The 22958-nt window shown below is 33.5% G+C and overlaps 1 long non-coding RNA gene across 1 annotated transcript; it reads left to right on the top strand.

The window, feature by feature from the left end:
- The first annotated feature begins 13330 nt into the window (after nucleotides 1-13330).
- Nucleotides 13331-17211, top strand: LOC133268177 (uncharacterized). Its single transcript, XR_009742971.1, has 4 exons — nucleotides 13331-13384; nucleotides 15148-15296; nucleotides 16343-16483; nucleotides 17039-17211. It is a non-coding gene; the product is annotated as an uncharacterized LOC133268177 (long non-coding RNA).
- Nucleotides 17212-22958: the final 5747 nt, after the last annotated feature.

Genomic DNA, 22958 nt, shown 5'->3' with positions numbered 1-22958 from the left:
TGGAATATGGTGACAATGCAAGGTAAGAGCTATGTGAAAAAAGAATTACAGTTGTGAGATTAGTATTTGTTATTTACCTTTTCACCACTAAAAAATTCTTGAGAAATACTTTAAATTGCAAAACCTTCCACCAATTTTTGTCAATGATTGTACACAAATATGCTCATGTGTTTTAAAGGTTTAGCATAAATATCTTTGATGTCACTTATGAAAACTTTGTTCTAGTGTTACTGAATACTGATCAAGCTGCTAATACATCCATATATAGTAGACATAATTTACACTCTGTAACACATAAGTGCATAACAAAGCATTAATTTGTTAATCATCAGCAAATCATTAATTTAAGAGCCTTTACCACTGAGAATTATGTACTTTTACTGGTTTTGTTGTTGTTTTGTTGTTTTTTTTTAGCTTTGCAAAGACTGGTGTAAGATTTATCTGTAAATTTAATTAGTATAAACTCTATGTTGTTCACAGATTGATATTCCTTGGCGACTTACATTAAACTTATTGCCCATCTTCATCTATTTCACTGAAAATGCAGCTTATTGCCAGATGTGCCGGCATTACCAGTAGAGAGAAAACTAGGATTAAAAGGATATGGAAGATTACTTATCTACTTCTATTAAGCTTAATAAGGTAAAAATACAGTGAATGGCAGGATGATATGGGAATAATTCTTAGCTGTTTATTCTGTAACAAATAAAAGAGTAAAACTGTTTAGTTTTCAGTCCATATGTTTTTTTTTCTGTTAGAACTGAATGAATATTTAGGCGAAACATAAAAAAATAAACAGAAACTGAATTTATTAGCAAGGTTCATGTTTGTTCTTTTGTCAAGAACACTGGTTTGACTGGAATGTAAATACAAGTAGTCTACTAGACTTGCCCTTCACTGTTATTCATTGGTCTTCCTCTCTGGCTAATGAGCATTTTTATTTCTCTTTTCTGAAAGTATAGATAGAATAAATTAAAAAAATTGCTTGGGTCTTCTGCATATGAATTTTTCTGCATGGGACATTGTAATTTGTATTTGTATAAGGTAATGCCAGACAGCAGAATGAATTGTTGTTTTCCATGCATTTTTTTTTCCTAGGGGATTTCAGTCAGTCAAAACAACAACAGAAATTGTAAATAGGATAAGTTTTTCAGATTCCTTTGATATACAATTTGAACACAGTAAACTGTGTTTCTTTATAGACACTTCTTAAGAAGTTTCTGGAACCCAGAGTGGGTATATGAAGGAAGTAAAGTTTTAATTACTCTGAGGGTATGTAATTCTAAGAAGGTAGTATTGAGCATATTAAGGATTTAATTACATATGCTCTCTACTAGCCATCTGAACACAGATCCTTTCCATCTCAGGATGGAAATGGATACATATACCTATACCGTATACCCTAACTTTTGATTAGGCTTATAACAAACCGTTTTGCAGTTTCCAGACTAAACTTTCCATATATAGTTTCCATTAAAGGAATTCTAAATTCTAAAGAGCTTTTCAAATAGGTAATGTCTAATTTAGCTTTTACTCTCCTAGGTAATTGCCTTCTGGACAAATAACATGGCATATTGAAATATGTTTTCTTTTTAAATTGAAAGAGTAGGGGTGAGTGAGAGTCGTAATAATAATGAGCATTACTTATCACACAACCTAAATGATACACTCATTTCTGTGGCTTCACAGCTAAGCAGCTGGCTGAAACTGTCAAAGACTTTATATGTTGTCAGGATATTCTGTAAAATGTCTGCACTGTACAGAATTGATACTCTGCATTTTATATCTAAATGTCTCTGCTAAAAGTTGTGATCACACAATTATATCCTCTGCCTTTCTAAGCACACCTACTTTATCAGTCTTGTGAAATGTTGTACTCTGAAACCACCAGTGCAGAACATTTAAGATTATTCTGTTGTTATGACAAAGTATGCATTTATTACTGGAAATATGTTTTCCTAGTTTTATAATCTTGAAATAATTTGTATCTCTATGAATTTCTGTGTCCATCAGTAATACGAATATCTCCTCTTAGCCAAGGAGCTAATTGTGACTAATACAACTAATAACACTGTGATCGATTTTTAGTGTGACATAAAATTGTTAAGACACAATTGTTCTCATTCATACCTGTTATAATCTTTTCTCCAACTTCATAAAGTTTTGGTCTACTGGAAGGTACTGTGTGAGATCTCTTGAATGTATAGCATTTAAGGGGCAATGAAGACTGGGGTAGCTTTATACCTTCAAGATTTCTGAGATTTAGTAAGTAGACCATATCTAATATTCATGATTGTACCTCAAAATTAGAAAAGGCATCCAAAATTATTTTCAGTTTCTTTCTTGGATCCTATAACTTGAGCACATGGGGTCTGCCTCTTTAAAGTGATCAATTTTGTTATTTTTACATTTTATCTCTTAGTTCTGTCCCTTTATTCAGCCAAAACTCTTCAGCAAAGAGGTTTTAGGAAGGGAAACTTACAAAGGTGCATTTTAAAATATATTATTTTCTGTTGACATTTCTCAGCCATTTCCAGAACTTTGTATGGTTTTCTTATAGGCAGGTTTTCTTATTCCTTTTAAAGTGCTCATTAAATGGAAAGCACAACTATAGTTGATTATCTACAACTATTTGCACTGGTTCATCTCAGCTTTCTCACTATCTTTTTAGAGTACCTCAGTTCCTTGTAACTCAAAATAATAATATAAAAATATATTTGTTCATTAAAAAGACCTCTTATATTCTTTAGTCTTTATTCAAAGACTATTTGAAGGGAACTGTCAGCTGTGCCTAGCATACAGATTTCATTATTTTCTTTTCTGATATCTCTAACAAAGATTTAAAAAGAACACACTGAAAACTAGAACAAGTTGGAACATTGAAGTAAGTTTATTATATTCTGTGCATTTTATCTGTAGGTTTCAGCAAGTTTTATATAGACAATAAAATTCAGTACAACCATGATCACATCAGGTACTTTCAAAGGAACAAAACCTACCTCAATAAATGGAATTTCTGTAGTCCACCTGCGTTCCAATATTACCTTGCTGAAAAAGGATGGATTATTTGGTAGCAGGAAAAGTAACCCTATGCCAAACTACAGTCTAATGTCAGTAAAAAGACCATATGAGATCTGGATCAAAATTTGTCATACTGGGGTAAGCCCCACCATAACAATGCTTGATAATTTGCTTTGGCATAATACTAAGTACAATGATAACAACAAGAAAAAGCACAGCAAGTAAAGCAACAGCAATAATAATAATAATAGCAGTAGCAATAGATAGCATGTCTTGGTTTCTGCTGGGATAGAGTTATCTGCCTTCCTAGTAGCTGGCACAGTGCTGTGTTTTGCTTTTGTGCTGATAACGCACTGATATTTCAGTTGTTGCTGAGTAGTGCTTACCCTGGTGAAGGACTTTTCAGTCTCTCATGCTCTGCCAGTAACAAGGGACATGAGAAGCCGAAAGGGAGCACAGCCAGGACACCTGACCCAAAGTAGCCAAAGGGATATTCGATACCACAGTATGTCATGCTTGGTATAGAAACTGGAGGGAGTTACTTGGGAGTGATCGCTTCTTGGAACAGGCTGGTTATCATTCAGCAGGTGGTGAGCAATTGTATTGTGTATCACTATTTGTTGTTTTTTGGTTTTTCTTTTTTTTTTCTTTTTTTTAGTTATGCCCCTTTTCATTATTATTACTAGAATAAAATAATACCTTATTTTAATTATTAAACTCTTCTTACCTCAACCCACAGGCTTTACCATTTTTATTTTTTTTTCTGATACTTCTCCCCATCCCACTGGTGTATCAGGGCTGGGGGGTAGTAAGCCAGCAGTTGCGTGGTACTTAGTTGACAGTTGGGGCTAAATTATGACATTGAGTTATGGGGCAAAAAGAAATATCCATTTAGGGAATTGGATGTCTGTGGAAATTGATTTCTTCAGATATAACAACGAAAAACATTTTTAAATGGTGTGAAAGGAAAATGTTTTCATATTGACCAAGTGGCTTCAAACTGTACTGTCAGCAAGTGCTTTTAATGAGCTCAGGAGGATAACAGGATATCAAACACAGGCAAATATATTTTTGCTCTCCTAAGGATATTTATAAGTGGAGAAATAGTTCTTCACAGTGCCATTGTTGTAGATGGGAAATCATTATACAGATTTTAATGCAGCGCAGGTACAATGAAGGTGCAGTGTCAAATGCTGCTGCATGCAATTACCTCCTCCATAAAAGCATTGGCCCATATGAGTTTGGAGTAGCTGAATCAGAACTAAGGAAAAAGCAGAACTTGAGGTATATTTTCTTATACATTCCATGTGCTTGTATAGTATTTATGTGTGTATAATTATATATATATGTACAAAGACACCTCAACATACACATACCGACACACAGACTCATATACTTTCTACATAAAGAAAGCTTATTTTAAAAATGTGTTCTACCTGAGCACTGACCTATGATTATTTTCTGACAACGTCTTACTAAATTCTGAAATCTGACACATGGTATAGCTGGAAAGAAGTGTTATTTTGTCCATAGGCCATTTGGTCTTAGATGAATTTATCATAATGCTCTTATCTAGTAAAATATGTATACACAGGAGTAGTACTATTGAACTTACTTCTTTTAAGATAAACTAAGCATGTGTTCAGCTTGCATTTATAGGAACCTGTAAATAATTTCTATTGCCTTAGCTATCATAATGTCTTGCGTCTTGGCTCTGGCCTGCCACATTCATGACATCTAGTTGTATCTCTCTTCAAAATAGAGATTTTCCATCAGAAATTATACCATATTCACTGTCAGAGACTAACTCAGATTACAAAAACCCAATTTAAATTCTGTTTCAGATTAAATTTATAAATGTCCTTGAAGGATAATATCAGTAGCATGAATATAACAGGAAGGTTGTTAAAGGTTTATAGCTATACATAGAGAGAATCTTCATTGGATAGAAAGATTACTTGGTACCGAAATAGGGAGACACTAATCCATTATACTATCGGCTCTGTTATAACCACCACTACTGTTTTTTCTGTATTCATTCTTCCTTGCACAAGTTGATTCCAACCCTGCTTTGCTTGCAGCTAGTACTAAAGCATCTGCTCTTTTTCCTACCTTGTGTTATTTTGCTTGCTCCTCTAAAATGTTGCTTCTTGACACTTAAAAATAATCTTTTTTTCTAAAGATGTAAGATTAAATGTCTTACTGGCAGTGGGTCCTGTTCCTTAACCTTTCCATTACTTACTATCTTTTTTTCAGTTTGTTTTGCATCAGGCATTCCTTCTCAATATCTCTACTAAATATCAGTTCATAGGAGACAAAATTTACATACTTCTTCTTACTGCCATGTGCCTATTTGCTCTTTTCTATTCTATTAATCTCATTACAACATGTAGGCTTTCATTAAGAAGTTCTGAATGGAAGGATTTTCTGTTTCTTATTCATTAATGACACTGTACTCAGTGGTAATTTTCTATGGAAACTCAATGATTTTCCTTTACTGGGAGCTGCGCTCATTTTGCTATGTTCAGATGAACTTCCATCCATGACAGAATGAAAGTCAGGCAAAGAAAACTGCAGTTCAGTTTCTGAAGGATAAGTTTCCATTTTCTAGCGCTGTAGTCTTAACTGGTGAATACTTGGCCGATGCATAATAGATCTAACAGATGTAGGAAATGAATAGTTCTTTCTTTTGTTTTCCAAATAGGAGAAATATGAAACACATTGTAGGAGCAGTATGGAAAGGTTGCTTGTGCTGCAGTTGCTAGTAGGAGAAGTGTTGTCATAACTGAGATATATCTCTGAGCCCTAACATTTTCCTGAAGAATGATTGCAAACATCAGTTCCAACCTGGCTATGTAACTTGAAGGCACTATGTAGTTGGTCTTTACTCAGTCTCCTACATATCTGATTATGTCCTGTGGAGTAAGAGCAAGAGGCAGTTATTTGGGCTGCTGTGCTTTCTTTTAATCAAAGTTCACTGATAACTTCTTTTGCCTATTTCAATATGCCTCTGACTCATCTTTCCATTTAGCTGGACCTCCTTCACTCTAAATTGTGCTACTTACTGTTGCTGGGCAACCCTGTACCGTCGCAGTGCCTGAACATTAATCAATACCATTGGTAACAATTTTCCACTTACATTTTGTTTTTCCCAAAAGAAATAGACACAACATAAAATTCAGTATGCCTTGGAATAAACAGGTTGACATGGTGGAAATTGAAAAGTTGCTTTGTATTCAATTCTTTCTTCTATCTGATTCTGCATTAGTGTTCTATTGCCTAGCACTAACATCTGCATGCAGGTTTACAAAGGGTCACTGCTGGGAATGATTTTATTGTAGGAAATTTGAGTTACAGCCAGCAGCCAAACCTGAGACAAACGCATTTAGAGGCTGTGTGATAAGCCATCATCAAAACAGACTGAACTGGGCTGAAAAGAAGGCTTTAGACACTTTTCAGTTTTAAGCTGTACAACATATTGTTGAGAAATACTAAAGGAAAATTTGTATCAGTGTTTGAATATTTGTGTTAGTGTTAGAAATAATTGTAATTGCTGATATTGTTGAAATCTCAGGCAGGTTTCCATGGCTTAGAGTGTTCGTTAACCTGTAAAGAAAACAGAGCCTCCAGATCTCAAGAGATTGCCCTCAGAGATATAAGGGGAATAGGTTATACCCATCTTTGGATATCACTTTTTGCAAAAATGACTTTTGATTGGTAGTTTTGGTTAGATCATGGCTCCTGTGTCACTACTATGGTGGTGGTGCTGAGCATCTGTACTATTTTTCAAGTAGTGGAACAAATATTGGTTTTAGCTGACATCTAAACTCATCTTCCTAGAGTCATAAATCAATTTTAATGGTTCCAGTAAATTGGTTAATCATTGTTTGAAAGGAAAATTGACTGCTCCCTCCTTTCATTATTCCAGAATGTTTCACTCCAGCCATTGCCACATCTCACATAAAAGTTTCTACAATATTTTGTGCAACTTCTTATATATGAAATATTTTAAACTTAAGTTTAAATATCCAAAATATACTCTATTAGAAGTATTTTAAAATATATACTGTTTTAACTATGATGCAGTTTGCAAATATTCTATAGACATTCTAATGATATTACACTGTATATAATGCACCAAAATGTCAATCATATTGCAAATGAACACAATCCAAGCAAATTTTTTATACAGTTCCAAGTGAAGAAATGAGATCATAATTTTGTGAAGCAATTAAAAAACTGATCTGTACTGTAGTTTATTGTACGACTGATTGACCTTTTCCTTCTTGAACTCGAATTTAAAATTTAACATAGGCCATCAGGTTACTGATATCTTAAATGCTCCATAAAAGGTACCTCATAAATATAATTTTAAAGTACATGAACTCTAGGGAAACGCAAATTTAGAAATTCTGAACAGACCTGGTACTTGGAGAGAAGAGGAAAAAAAAAAAAAAAGAGGTGTATTTGACATACAAATGAATGAGAAATCAGTTCCTGTTAAAACTGCTCTAACATACAGAGCAACTATGATATTCCTCATGTCAGGCATATCTGTGCTTTGCAAAATCTACTAGAATTGTATGAGTAATGATTGAGTTGATGTTATTTGAAAGTACAAATATTTCAGTTGTCATAATTTCTAACTTCCTGATCAACTGATTCAAATGAAATGTGTTACATAATTCTGTGATATTTATTACTAGTTAAATTTCATTAATTGAATATGTTTGGTGTGAGCTAAGCCTTGATTGAATCATTCTGTAAGAACAGAACAGGACTAGCAGGGATTTTTATTTTTCATACTGTAGCTGTTATTTTGCCTATTTATTCTTTCAGGGTCTCCAGCTGTCAATATTGTTTGATCAAGCAGGCCCGTGGTATTTTCCTTCTTGTTATGATTTAATTAACCTCATAGTAGAAATTCAGTAGCTGTTACAAATGTTTTGTTTGGACTCTAATTTTCTGTCAGCTTTTTTCGTTTGTTTTTGTTTGTTTGGGGTGTGTGAGTTTGTTTTTTGGTTTTTGTTTGTTTGGGGTTTTTTTTGTGGTGGGGGAGGAGGATGTTGTGTTTTTTTTAAGTGGAAGAGTATAAGGAGAACTGTTCAACAGCAGATGTCCTGGTTTCAGCTGGGATAGATTTAACTATCTTCCTAGTAGCTGGCGCTGGGCTGTGTTTTGGTTTTAGTCTGAGAACAATGCTGATAACACACTGATATTTCAGCTGTTGCTCAGTAGTGTTTACCCTGATGAAGGACTTTTCATTCTCATGCTCTGCCAGTGAGGAGGGGCACAAGGAGCCATGAGGGAGCAGAGGCAGGACACCTGACCCAGACTAGCCAAAGGGATATTCCATGCCACATTATGTCACACTAGGTATAGAAATGGGAGGGAGTTACTTGGAAGAAGGGAGTGGTCACTGCTTGGGTCAGACTTGGGTGTCAGTCAGCAGGTGGTGAGCAGTTGTATTGTGTGTCGCTATTGTTTAAGAAGAGAGGGGTGAGTGAGCGGCTGCATGGTACTGAGTTACCAGGTGTGGTTAAATCACGACACACAAACAGGCCAAGATGGGTAAGATATCTAACAACTGCCAAGAGCTGGAGCAAAGAATAAAACAACAAATGAAAAGGACCAAGAAAATGGAAGAAAGACAATTGGAATAGAAGAGTAAAAACTGAAGTTGGGAAAAAGGAAACTTTACAGAGGGAAACTTCTCAAATAATAAAAAAAAAAAAATAAACATTTTAGTTAAAACCACATACACAAAACCAACTTGCCTAACTGCTCAAAGTACTAAATGCTAAATGAAGGAATATCAAGTGGTTAAGGTGCTTGCCCCAGAACAGGGAAATCCTGGGTTCAGTCTTTGACATTATCATTGATTTCCTGTGGTTCAATCTCTCTGGTTCATTCTTTAAAGGGAAGATAGCAATAAAAATAAATAATACAAAATAAAATAAATAATATATTTATAATTGTGAGGCTTTTAGTTACTGAATTTACAGGATTATTGCTTATAATGATATGATAATATTTGCACTGAGAGAAATTAGAATACCAGTGACTTTAATATGATTTATGAATATGTTTTCCACTAATAAACCAACAGTAATCTTTGATTTTTCTTTCAGATTGGTTTTGATATTCAAATTATTGTGAAATATTTACTGAAATAATATTTGAATATACATTTTTACCAGGCATAATTTTTTATATACCTTTGATAAGCGGTTTAGAAATAAACCATCATATGTAGCTAGGACTATTGCAATATTCTGTTTGAAAAATGCAAATATAATAAGAATATCAATGATTAACTAAGAAAATCACAAAAAGCAACCAATGAGGGAGGACTGTTAGAACAGTTGACTAAGTAAGTATCAATAATTATGACCTGGTTACATTCATAATCAACACAGAAAAAGCAGTCCATACTTGTAATAACTATATTAGTCTTTTGGATAGGTTAGAATCTCACCTTCATAGGGAATGGGAAATTAAAATTATAAAAAGAGAAAAAGAATCTGAATAAAACTGAACTTTATTGAAACTATTAGAAACAACTTATGAGAGCTGGCTGTGTTTTTCAAGAAACTAGTATGTTCTAGGTTTCTGTAAGACTTCATGTAACTTTATTTCTTTTCTTCATATACTATACATCAAAATGCTATTTATTGTGAGTAAGCATTCCAGAAATTGACTCTAGAAATGTTAAGAAACAGTAGCACATCAGTGCAATGACTGTAGCACAGAACAGAACAATTGGAAAAGACTTATAATGATCACCTAGCCCAGCTGCAGCTGTTGTCATCTGTATAAGTAATTTCTGTATTTTACATGTTTCATAAGATACAAGTTAAACTGTACACAGTTAGAAAGAAACTGCAGCTTGTGAAGAGGCCACTCTGGAGGAGGTTTATCCAGTAGGACTGTAGCCCTTGGAAAAGACCAATACTTGAGCAAGGAAAAATCTTGAGAAGGTAGGAGTGGCAGAGAGATGGTGTTAGGGAGGGTAGGAGGTAGAAGCACTGACAGTGAAGGAGTAAAGTTGAGCCTGGAAAAGGGAGTGTGGGAGGAAAGTGATTTAGTTTTTGTCCATTTCTTACCATCCAACTCTATACTTAATTGGTAATAAAGTAGATTAATTTTCCCCAGGTCACATTGGTTTTGCCCATAGTGGCAAGTGGTAAGTGATTTCCATATCTTTATTTTGACTCATGAGTTTTTTGAGATAATTTTCTTCCCCTGTCCTGTTACAGGGATGGGGAGGAGTAAGAGAACAGCTGGGTGGGTGTCTAGCAGCTAGCCAAGATCAACTCACCACAACTGCACAAAAATTCTCACAAACATGTGTTAATACCTTAAAGTAATACAATGTATATCCTTTACTAATTATTCATGAACCAATAGGGCTGAGTGACATAAGGATAAGCATGACCTGGCAAACCATTTGTAACACAGACAAAGCAAAATGGCACTCAAGAACTGAAACGTGAGACTGTAATAAAAAAGGGAACAAAAAATGAGATTTTTAGAAGAAGCTGTATATTTTATTTCTCATTTGAATAAAGATGTTAATGTTGAAAGATCATAAATTCATAAAATAGATTTAGGTTGGTATTTTACTAAAGAAATTAACTCTCTGCTTCTGAATTTTCTGTTTTGCACAAAAACCTATAGTGAAATTACTTTATATATGAAAAGTTTATTCACTTCAGTAAATATCATGCTCTTAATATATTTTCCAAATACTGTTATATCATAAAATGTTACAGAAAATAATAAGTACGTTTTATAATTAGAACTCCACAGGATCACAATCTGAGATTACTCATTTTCTTGAACATTCCTGAACCACCCTCTGTATGACATTTGAATGTCACAAAGCTTCATTTATTAATATTTGCACAGTAGCATGGAATACTTAGATAATAGTTTGTAGATTTGTGACGAGTTCTTATTAGACCTCATGTAAGCCATAGATATAGACAGTTTCCTGCAGTTTCATAGGCAATGTCTGTAGGACTGCATAACCAGCTAACGTTCACCAATGAAGAGGTTAAAATATTTAGTAGAAAATAAGAAAACAAAGGATAAACAAACATAAACATTAGTCCAAACACTAAAAAGTCCTCAAAATATAGTGTTAATGACATAAAAAAAAAAATTTTTCAGATGCCAAAAGGTTGTATCCTTCCATTAATTTGCTGCAGGCCAACAAAGTGAGGAGAACAGGTTTAAAATAGGGAAGAATACTAACTTACTAATCATTATTCTTTGACGTTATAGTTTAATGTACTCAGACCTCAGACAGCTGTACTTTAATCTGACTGTGAAAGTCATACTAAATGGATAGATATGTGACTGAAGACGTGCTTTGTTATCAGTTTCATGTCTTGTGCATAAGGATCTTTCCTTAAAGTACTAAAAGTGGGTTCTTATTGCATATTTACCTTTTAAAAAAAATAAATTAGTTGTTTTTAGCATGAGTTCACAGAATTTGTTCATGGAGTGAATCACAGGCTCTGGAGTAACATTCTTATTCAAGAGATAAAAGAGAGGCAGTAGCTTGGTTTATGCAGCAAAGCTGAGTAAGTTATCTTAGACTGAAGTCATTGAATATGATAAAATTTCTGTTCAATGGGTTTTGACATAGGCATGCACCTCTGCTTATGTGTATTGAAGGATGGAGAAATTTTTTTTTTTTTTTTTTTTTTTATTTGTGAGCAGTTTTTTGCAGCTTAAGAAGTCCTGGAGTTTAGGCTTATTTTCTTATTTTTAGGTTATGGGTTTTGGCTTGATTTTTTTCTTTTTTTTTATTTTTCATGCCTACACTTCAAGTATTTCCAGTAATGTTACTTCATGTGATGTGTCACATGAAGGTATTTCACATGAATATTTAAAAGCAGATTAAACCATCCACTCACCAATATTAGCATATGCCTTTTCCATGAAGCTTAAAAAAAAACACTTGTCAAGCCAATGCTCTTATTCATCAACAGTTTACTAATGACAAACAATACCTTCTGCATTTTTTAACCTTTTCGTTTTTTTTTCTCATTTTCTTACTTACTGAATAAATTCTTAGCCTTCCCATTATTTTTCACAGAAAATGTGTCTCACATTGTCTTTTTTTTCTGATGCTTCCTCTAACTAACTCTTCTGTACTGACATATAATATATTACTGGAAATATGTTAATTCAGAAAATTTTAAGACTTGGTCTGCCATGCTTTTGTTATGAATTCTTATCACATTGAAAAATACCATAAATCTAAAAAAGTGAGTTTGAACTCATGTTTCTTCTTCAACAAGAAAGTCATATGATTTGTTTACTAGGTACAAGATCTAGACTTATAACTGTGCAGTTTGCCATAGGAAGTACGTAGGTGCTTGAAAAATTTACTTTTACAAATACGATAAATACTTGATAGCAGTACTGAAAAGAAGTGAACAAAAGAAATGTTTTATATAAATTATGTGTTTAAACATAAAAGTACCATTTTTTCTGTTAAAAAGAACATCATTCATTAAATATTATAAACCAAAGAAATTATTCCCTTGTGTACATCCAGCGTAGCTCTTCATAATATCTTATTACAAGTATGTATTAAAACAATATTAAAATTCACACAGGATTTTGTTTCCATGATATAAATTAAAATAATTACTGTTGGAAATATTTTTTACATTAAGAGGCACTCTCTTAATCTTCAGATAAAGAGGGTATGTCAGGCTTGCTGTCTCCTTTCCATCATTTCAAATGATGGAAAAATATTTCCTTTAAAAGAAGAACCATTAGGAAATTTTTCATGAAAAATTCCACCTTCTAATGAATAAAAAACCCTCCACTGAATATCTGATAGTTTTTTTTATTCAGAGGTGTCATCTGAAAAAGATTTATTTTATTCAAAACAAACCAGATATTTTCTGAGGACTGAAATATATTAAATGATCATATTAGCTAAACAAAATATGAATTCCTAAATACTAATTCCAAGCATTATTTAATCTTCAATTTAACTTTTAAAAATAATTGAAATTTCTTTTCAGTGAAGATACAAAAAAACTAATCTATAAAAAGAAAAATATCTCAGGTTTTGAAGGTCAAGCCATGACTGGAATATACAAAAAATTTGTCAGTAGTTCTTTTTTTTTTACCATTCATTACCATGTATTTGTAAGCATTATAAATAACTAGCTTTTAATTCAGCATATTTTCTGTTAGCTTTATTTGTGATTTTTTCTTTATTGCTTGAGACAGAGATCACAAATCTTACACTGCTGCTACTCTTTGTGACACAGTGTCACTGAAAACTTGTGGGAAACTAAGTTGTTTTTGATTCAAATGGAACTATATGAAGGTAGAGTTGCCAGCTTTCTCTTTGTAACTGATGCAAAAGATGAAAATTTTTCCTTTTTTGACAATATTTCGTGGTAATATTAATTTCTGATTTCAGTTTTCCTTTTTTATTTCACCTTTTTTTTCCTCTCATGCATATGATACATTTTCTTTGCTTTATGTAGTGTTCTTTCACTTCGGAATCTCCACTTCACATTGGTTTTGTCATTTGTGAAGCATTTTGCTTTCCTGTCAGAGTGTGGAGTGGGAACAGTGTGTACTGGGAAGGAGGTTTGCTGTATGAGTAATTTCCACATGGGTATTTCTGTTTGAGCCCCAAGAGTCTTCTTTCAAGTGGCATAATCTTTTTGAAAAAGAATATTAAAAATCACACCTCAATGTAATCACAAAAGATCTTCATCTTTTGAAGGTGTTTGTATGCATTATGGTGTGAAACAGCTATATTTTTCCTTTTCTTCTAAGCACTTTGAATACCAGTTAGTTGCAGTTAAATCCATGTTTTGCTACATTGTTTCTAAAGGCTTGACAGCAATTATTTAATAATTATTAACATTTAATTATTTAATTCCATGGCTGCGACGACCTATTTAGAAAATTTTACACAGAGTGTCATTAACTCTTTATTACTAATTCATTATCCGATATTGTAGCAGTAATGTATTTAATAACTGTCCCCGAAATAAACCAACTTGAGAAACTTTTTCCATGGCATTCTACAAATATACACAAGTAAGTAGTTAATTTAATTCTCAATTAAATAGTTACAAGTTAATAGTAATAATTTAATTTCTAAACCCTTTGTTTACCACACAATGAAATTAGACTAAAAATAAAATAGCATTAAAATAAATCTAAAAGAAAGCAGAAAAAGGCTGGGTTTTTTTCTTGATCTGTTTTGGGGGAATATAAAACTTTCTAGGGATACTTCTCTAGGGATCTAATTATTACCAACATTTTCTCTGAAAATTGAAATATCCATGGGATGGTATTGTTCAAAAAGTTGTATTTTATCAAGAAATTATTCTGCAGTGTACCAATAATTACACAACAGTGCAAATTTTGGCATTTCTTGATTCACTGTTAACATTCTTGGAGCTTAAAACCAGTTTTTAACCAGAGAAATGCAGTCCTTTTTATGGGACATATATACAACATAGTTAAGCATTTCTTTTTAAAGTTCTTTTGGTTGTGGTACATATAATACTATTGCTGATTTTCTTACATATTCATCATCAAAAAAAAAGCTTTTTTCACAACTAAAATTTAATTATTTAGAGTCATTGAGTGTTTCAGCCATTCATACCCAAGATATCCAGCCTTCTTCAAATCTGCACCAATGGCTTGCAAGAAAAAAACACTCATATGTAAATTAGTAAAGACTACAACTGTGCCAGCCAGGAAACAGGGGCTTAAGAGCATAAAGAGTAAATGTTTATTAAAAAACTCTTCTTTAATACATGTTGCCATCAGAAAGGAAAAAATTTGGAGAGTTTGGGATATTAAATGCTGGTTTTGTCCTGTGAAATGTACTGAAATATCTAGCCCCATGTTTAGTTGTTCATACTTTCCTTACAGGCTTTATTATGAACATTTATTTTCAGCAGCTGAATTTCAGTGTTTGTAATCCTATCTGTTACTCACTTTCATTGCTGGTAGGATTATTTCCCAGGAATACAGGGTCTTAGGTTAAATATCTGTCTTCACAGTTTCAATATCTACTGGCGTTAGACAGTATTTTTTACCTCTGTCACTTTTATTTTACAGATACTGTAAAGGAATTGGTATTTGAGGAGGTTAAAAGAGAATCAGCAACAGAAAATAAGGTTCAGTGATCATGCAGAAGGCAGACATATTTCAAGCTGTCCTACCAATAAAGCAGTCCACTACCAAAACCTTCAGCAGAACACCTCTTGGTAGGGTAAAAATTAATGTGCTTTTTAATGCTTGTTTTAAGACTTAGGTTATCTTTTTTTTTTTTTCTACTGAGAAGTCATGCAAATCAAATTTTCTCCAGCTACATTTAGTTTCCACTTGATGTTGACAAGATAGGAAATCAAATGTTAATGTACAGGTAATGACTGAGAAATTATATGTTTACACTAATGGATTGCTGTTCATTAGCGCACTCTAAGCACACATTCTCATCTATCACTACATATTCATCTTTCCTGCAAGTGCTCTGCTGATTCTCAAATATATTGCTTTAACGGAGAAAACCTCGTATTTATGCTATGGTCATGTTCCTGTGTTTCAAGGCTTATCAAGTGTTTTTCTGCCAGACCAGGGTTTTACAGGAGGAAGGGATTAGTTTTAAGTGTGTTTCTAAAAAACTGCTTGCAGGTTTGAAAGTAATACCAAATTGTGACATCATCACAATATCTTCTGAGATGAGTTCTAATACAAATTGCTATTTGTTTCCAACAGTTTTGAAACCTAAGAATTCCAATCAAGGTTTCTAAAACAGAAGTTAAAAAAAAAAAAAGAGTATCTATCTATTATAAATAATTACTTTTAAAGGTTTATCCGCATTTTTGTCGTCTTTTATTTCTGCTATAGTGGCATTTGCCTGTACTATGGATCAAATAGCTGCACACTGATGTAACTTTTTAAAATACCAAGTTCATTGTTGACTTATTGCGGACAGATGAAATAACTGGAGGTGGGTAATTGTCTGGCAGCCAGTGAGAAAGCTATGCTATAATACAGGCAGATGAGTCAGGAATGTGACTGCATTTTGAACTGGTTCTATTGACTACAATTTTAGTAAGATACTAAGCAGGCAATTAAAGACCTTTGTGGATATTCTGGTTAAGGACTGGAAAATTCTACTTATACACCTTAGAAGTAATCCATGTTATGCTGTAAAAAATGACCCTATTTCCTGAAAATTTGCAACCTATATGTATATATGTGTGTGTGTGTATACTTATGCATATATTTCTATTTTTCTGTATTTTAGCACCCATAATGGTTATTTTGCATTGCCATGTAAGAAGCCAGCAAGAGTAATTTCAGCTTTTAAGCTACCAATATATTTTTTGTTGTGCATACCCCAACATACAAACCCCAGTGAAGCCGAAAGAAAGACTCACTCTTACAGGTTTGTATCATCTTCCCTTCACTGCTATTGAAAAGAATGTACTGATAAACCATGTATAAAAAAAAAAAATCTTAATATATCCATTGTATTTTTCCACTGAATTCTTCCTGAGTAGAGTGTTTTTGCCTAGGAAAAGAAAAAAAATAAAATGAATCAACACTAAAAGAAAAATGTGGGGAGTTGTTTTTTAACAACATGATTTATCCTAACCAAGATGTAACGTGTATTCTTAGTCACTCAGACTGCTTGAATTAGTATGGCATTCTAAAATCATCTATTCTAATTTAGTCAGAAAATACAGGATTGATGATTTAGAGTGCACTACAACCAGTTTCATTATTCATGTAATGCAAGAGATCTTACCAGACAGTGGAATGCTTCTTCCTTTTCTTTTTTAACCTGCAAATCTATAAATTTGATCCACTTGATTTCTTAAATTGCTTAAGTAAACATGGCATAATTTCTACATTATTCAGCTAATTCTTATACAACTTAGTATCCACTGTATATACGTATTGATTTATGTGCTTGAAACATGTTGTTTAACCCCTGCAGTAGTTTTCATATGGATGTTATTAAACAACCTATGAAGAGGAAGAAGCCCAAGATAGTTATGAAAAGATGTGTCCATAACAGAAGGACAAATAAAACATTGGAAAAAGCATAAAACCTTGAGAGCTTTTGTTGCTGATTTTTGTTTTATGGGTTTGGTTTGGGGGTTTTGCTGTTTTTTTCTCCCCCCATAGTAAGCTGAAAAGGAAAATGAAGATTTTTCATGCGCTAGTTAATAAACAATTTGACAGAAGATGCAACCTGGTGTTTGAGTTATATTTAGTCTGTGTCATTACTGGTGGTATACATCATCAAAACATGTGATTTCATGCAAAAGAAGCTTACTCAGGGGACAGAAGACAGAAGGTGGAGTGTTTGCAGAATATCTGGATATCTACATTCCTTATGTTTACTTTCTCTCTTTCTTCAATAAGTACATGGCATGACTCCAGACAGCAAAACAAATGAGTGAATAGAGAAGGAGACAGATGGTAGAGTATTTTTAGCACTAATGATAGGAGCTTCTAGAAAATGCTACTTGCAGTGTGAATCACAAATGTCTTTTATATATATATATATATATATATGTATATATATATATATATATTAGCTTTATTTATTGAGAGCAGCCATGAGGAGAAAGACTTGGGGTGTTGCTTGATGAGCTCATCATGTCCCAGCAATATATGCTTGCAACTAGAGTACTGAGTCCAGCTCTGGGGCCCCCAAAACAAGAAGGACATGGGCTCGTGTGAGTCCAGAGGAGGCCATGAAGATGCTCCGAAGGCTGGAGCACCTCTCCAATGAAGACAGGCTGAGGGAGTTGGGCTTGCTGAGCCTGGAGAAGAGAAAGCTTAGGGAACACCTTGTAACAATCTTCCAATACCTAAAGGGAGCCTACAAGAAAGCTGGAGAGGGAATTTTACAAGGGTATGTAAGGACAGAACAAGGGGGAATGGCTTTAAGGGAGAGAGATTTAGATTAGATATTAGGAATAAATTCTTCCCTGTGAGAGTGGTGAGACACTGGTACAGGTTGCCCAGAGAAGCTGTGGTTGCCAGATCCCTGGCACTGTTCAAGGCCAGGTTGGACGGTGCTTTGAGCAGCCTGGTCTAGAGGAAGGTGTCCCTGCCCATGGCAAAGAGATTAGAACTAGATAATCTTTAAGGTTCCTTCCAACCCAAACCATTATATGATTCTGTTATTTTATTTCAGGGAAAAATAAATAAATCCTACATTTCATACAGGAGTTGAAATCTAAACAATTATTACGTGGAGATTAATTTATGAGACTTATAGATAAATCTCTTAGTTCTTTACAATCCCATACATTTAGTATATCTACTGTGAAAGACCACAACAAATTTAAGTGGGAATTATGTGTTTTCATGGAAGTTAGGTATGCAATTTAAGGGACCCCATAAATACAAACATCGTTATCAGGGCAAATATTGCTTATGAAAGTACTGCATATATTTTCTATGATGTGATCTGGAGGAATGAAGAAAATACTAATCAGGAAGTCTGAGAAATAGTGATATCTCATGCATAAATAACCTAGAGCTATTTCTTGAACTGATGAGAATCCAGGTGCAAAGGACACTTTAAAACCTTTTCCAACCTAATGAACATTAAAAATCATATTGCTGTTTTTACCTTTCATACTGAATGTAAGGGGAGAGAGGCATTTATTTCTTACATTGTGGTTATATACCTGTTTAACTTAACATTTTACTTAGCATTTTTAATCCCAGAAGCAAGCTCAGAAGGTATTCTTCAAATGTCACCATCTTGAAGAAAAGATATTATGTTTATTTTTATTACATATATATATGTATATATATGTACCACAGATCTTTTCTCTGGTATAAGTTTGTTTCCATATATTTTTATATATTGTGCATATCTGTAACCACCTCCCGGGTCCCCAGTACGAGAAAGACATAGAACTGTTGGAGAAAGTCCAGATGAGGGCCATGAAAATGGTCAGAGGGCTGGAATACCTTTTCCATGCAAAAAGGTTGAGAGACCTGGCCTTTACAGCATGGAGAAGCAAAGGGTCTGGGGAGAACTTATTATGGACTTTCAATATATAAAGGGCTTATAAGAAAGATGGAGAGACATTTTACCAAGGCCTGTAGTTACAGGTTAAAGGACAACGGTTTTAAACCAAAAGAAAGTAGATTTAGATTAAATATAGGGGATGAATTTTTTATAATGATAGTGCTGAAGCACTGGGACAGGTCACTCAGATAAACTGTGGATACACCATAAGTGTTCAAGGTCAGGTGGATGGGGCTTTGAGCAATCTTATCTAGTGGAAGGTGTCACCGCCTATGGGTAGCTCCTATGATTGGAACCAGATGGTTTTTAAGGGTCCCTTCCAAGACAAACTACTTTTTGATTCTATGATTCATATGTATGTCCTATGTATATATATACTTACATACATTAATGTACTAAATACATTACTAAATATTTGCAAGAACTAATAGCAATTATTTCAATGAAAAAGTAAATCTAGGTTTCATTGATTATTTCTATCACTCCTAAAAACAGAATCACATTTTTGCAGTCTGCTCAGAGTTGCTAGGAAGTCTGAGTTTAGTAAATTGAATGTAGCATACTTTCAAATCTTATAGTTATTGAAATCAATATTTCTATTCTTCCATACATTCAGGCTTTCTTAAAGAAAACACCAAAGTTTAGGAACTACAGAGAAAAAAAGCTATCTGGAAAGATTCTGATAGAATGGATCCAACTCATTATCATAAAAAGATTTTTAGATCTAATTTATTAAACTGACTGCTTAGATATTCTCAGAGCACCTGAAATACTGGGACTGTTTAGTGAAGATTAAAGGAGTCAGTTTAATTTTAAAACATTTTTTTCCTTTACTGTAATGAAATCCTTTGAGTGTGGTATCTCTGTTTGATGGCTGTGTCAACTCAAGAATCCCAATTACATCATTGATTGATTTTACCTATTTTACACAAGAAGAATCAACTTCTGAGCTAATCTATGAGCTTGCTAAATTGGAAGTTGGAATTTGCTGTGCATGCTGTGTATGACAGCCACTGACATATTTCTTACAACCAAAGGGAAAACAGGAGTTTGCTTGATTCTCTGCAGTTCAATATTCTCTGCACATCAAGTTTCATCTGAAGATAGAGGGTACTGCAGAGCTATATCAAGTTCTTTGACATCATCTCTACACTGAGTCTGCAGTGGCACATGGAGATACTTGAATTAGTTCCACTACAGGCAGTAGTCAAATGGGAGTAATTTCATGTGAGTTAATATACCTTGGTTCCTGAATATTGGGTAGGTTTAGTGGCTGAGGATATAACCTTTTATGATTTTCTTTATTCTGTCAGTTTTGATCATTCCTTAACATGGCCTGAAACACAAGGCTAGCTCTACATGCAATAAACAAAACTTTTTTTCATTCAGTAATAAAAAAATGCAGGTTTTGCGTCTGCAAAAAATGTAACTGGGTGAAAAATTTGAGCCTTCTGAAGACAGCAACAAAATTCTTGATAGCAGTGAGGGAAGGATTTTGCTTACTGTCTTTTGATTCTTAATAACAGACTAGCTCATTATTAGGCCTGTTACAAACAAGTTCACAGAAGATGTCTGGTGACCTGACAGTCTTTGGAACCACGTAAATCCCTGCTGGTTTTCAAATTCAGAATTAAAGACACTTTCCACTAAATAACATGGTACTATTAGAAAGTGGTGCTCTATATAGATAGAATCTTCTGAGGTTAGAGGATCTTTTAGAAAGTTAAAGAAATCCAATTAATAGGTAGTCCTTTATTTTTTGCATAAATACTGGAAAGGATAAAGTTTTACGGGAAAGCAAAAAAGATCCAACAAACCAACTTCCCACACATAAATCATTCCTTGATGAGTTCAAAGGCAACATTCCTCACTTTGATGAAGCTTTAAAATATACCCATAGTTGTTCCCATATTCCCTGCACACTCAATACTCCAAGGTTCAGAGCTGTGGCAAAGAATGACAACAAAAAAATAGTAGAAAGCCTTTATATATGGTTTTCTGACATGAAGCAAATGCAATTCAATGCTGACAAATGCATGGTGTAGGAGCATGGTTGCCGATAGAATAACAAATAGAAAATGAATTAAGTGTACCAGACTGAGAAGACTGAAAGTCACCTTAGCGTGTATAGAAATGCTGGCTTTGCAAACCCTCTGCCCTCTTCTTTCCTTCTCTAGTGTCAATCTTTTTATTATTATTTGTCTTTGTCTGCTTAAAAATACTTTGACTTTATTTGTTTGTATGTTTCTTTCTTCAATGTGCCCTTTCCCTTTCATTGAATAGGTGACCACAGGTTACATAATATACCGCCTGTCTCAGAGGCTGGTATAACCTGCCAGAGTATGTTTGATAACCCACTCATCACTAAAACTGAATATATTTTTAATGTAGTTTTACTCTAAAGGCTTGATTTAAAGGTGGCCTTACTGTATTCTCTGCTTCTATTTTTTAAGGTGATACAATACAGAATGTGGTCAACTTATAAATAACAGTATATATGCATTTGTTTCAAATTGATCCTGTTTTCCCAAAGCCAATCTCTTTTTCTTCTCACATATTATGACAAGCATTACATTTCATCAAGCTACATCATCCCCTGTGTGGCACTTCTGCTTTTGCAATCTTTACTCAGTTATGATTCAACATAGAACTATCTTATCAACTGAATCAGGTCTATAAGAAGTTTTATACATAATTCTGCTAATAATTCATTTTAAATAACTGTAAAATGATGAATCATTTAAAAAGATAAAAAGAAATTTTAAAAGCTGCATATCTCTCTGACGTCTATACTACAGCCTAGTAACTCTGAGCTTTATAAAATTTTCTGTTTTGTGCAAATGAATAACTGAGTTCTGGAAGGCTGGTTTTGCATTTATATACAGTGCCTGTACCTTTATTTCTACATACGTTTGTTCATTGAAAAACAGAATTTTATATACAAAGAATTTCAGTCTAAAAATTCTAATCATACTCAGTATATTTCATATTGAAAATAATTTACTTTAATAATAATTAATTAATATTTAAACCCATAGTCAAACCAAAAGCCAAAACTTTCTTACTGATATCTAGAAAACAATAAACAATAGCAGTAAATGCCACACTGTAAACCAGCACACACATCTTGAAAAAACTGCTACTTTGACAGTTATTTATATAAAACATAAAAAAAGTAGTCAAGAGTATCAATAATTAATAAAAAAAAAAGGTGATTCTTGAAACTGACAAGATTTCTTTTAATTATTGCTTTTTTATTACATCTAACTAAAGGTAGCATTTTGATTACCCAGTAAAATAAAAACCTCATAGTTCTTATTTTGAAGGTTTTTTTCTGATGTTGCATGAAAATCTCATCTGTACCTGACATTTCCCAGGGAACTGGTATTTCAGATTTTGCCAAACTTTTAACATTACATTAATCAAATTCAATGTCGTTTGTGACATTCACATAAGAGTGACACTAAGTAAACACTGCACAGTGAAGAATAGCATACTTTATTAAGAAAAGTATTCTGTTAGTCTGAAGAGATGGAAACCTTTCACTTTTATGAATGAGTTCCCTATTTACTTTTTCTAGTAGTAAAATCTCTTACAAAGCAACTTGATAGATCTCATTTCAATAGCTACCCCATGAACCTCTTTCTTGTAAATTTCAAATAATCTTATTTTCATAAATGGGTTGTGTACTCATACTTTATGGTTCATACTTATGGAATGTGAAATAGTTACTTTGTATCCACCTGTAAAGTAAATGACATAGCTTTAGTCTCTTGATAGGCAAAATTACATAGCTTTGGTTTCTTTCTTTGGTTTCTTGGGGCATGCTCTTCAGGAATTTTACACTTCTGGTTCTCAG

The sequence above is a fragment of the Pezoporus flaviventris genome, unplaced genomic scaffold (genome assembly GCF_033815535.1).
Source record: "Pezoporus flaviventris isolate CSIRO_AGI_PZ_B2104156 unplaced genomic scaffold, CSIRO_AGI_Pfla_v1 ptg000013l, whole genome shotgun sequence".
In the NCBI taxonomy this organism is placed as follows: domain Eukaryota; kingdom Metazoa; phylum Chordata; class Aves; order Psittaciformes; family Psittacidae; genus Pezoporus; species Pezoporus flaviventris.
Note: the sequence above shows the minus strand (reverse complement) of the source record. Positions and strands in the feature narration are given on the sequence as shown.